This window comes from Gossypium arboreum, chromosome 13 (genome assembly GCF_025698485.1).
Source record: "Gossypium arboreum isolate Shixiya-1 chromosome 13, ASM2569848v2, whole genome shotgun sequence".
Taxonomy (NCBI): Eukaryota; Viridiplantae; Streptophyta; class Magnoliopsida; order Malvales; family Malvaceae; genus Gossypium; species Gossypium arboreum.
Window position 1 is genome coordinate 18,878,010 of NC_069082.1, and position 569 is coordinate 18,878,578.

The window sequence follows — 569 nt, forward strand, 5'->3', positions numbered from 1 at the left end:
CACCCCAGGAAAATTTGGGTGGTTCCTTTAACCTGCATTATAAGTATTACTGTATGGGTTATTTTGAGATCTAAAGTTATTGTTACCCATATAGTTGACTTGTTCCTCTTCGGTTGTGGGATTGAAGGATTGGTATTCTGTATGCACACTTCCTCCGCTTGAGTCACACCTCATTACTGGATGTACCTGCGTAGAACCAAAAAAACTATCAATCTTTTTATTGAGAAGTTCTACCTGATTTGAAAACATAGTAACTGAGTTGACGTTATAAACGCCGATTGTTTTCGTTGGCTTTGTCCTCATAACTTTCCACTGATAGTTATTTAGTGACATCTCCTCTATAAATTCATAGGCATCTTCTGGTGTTTTATTGTTGATGGTTCCACCAGCAGCTGCGTCAATCATTTGTCTTGTCGAGGGATTCACACCATTATAGAACGTTTGAACTTGTAGCCAAAGCGGTAACCCATGGTGAGGGCACCATCTCAGTAAGTCCTTGTATCTCTCCCATGCATCGTAAAGTGTTTCTAAATCCATCTGCACAAAAGAAGAGATATCATTATGCAATT

General features: G+C 39.2%; 1 non-coding gene across 1 annotated transcript; it reads left to right on the forward strand.

Moving 5' to 3' along the window:
• The first annotated feature begins 463 nt into the window (after nucleotides 1-463).
• On the forward strand, nucleotides 464-569 carry LOC128287424 (small nucleolar RNA R71). The gene has a single exon (XR_008278124.1). It is a non-coding gene; the product is annotated as a small nucleolar RNA R71 (small nucleolar RNA).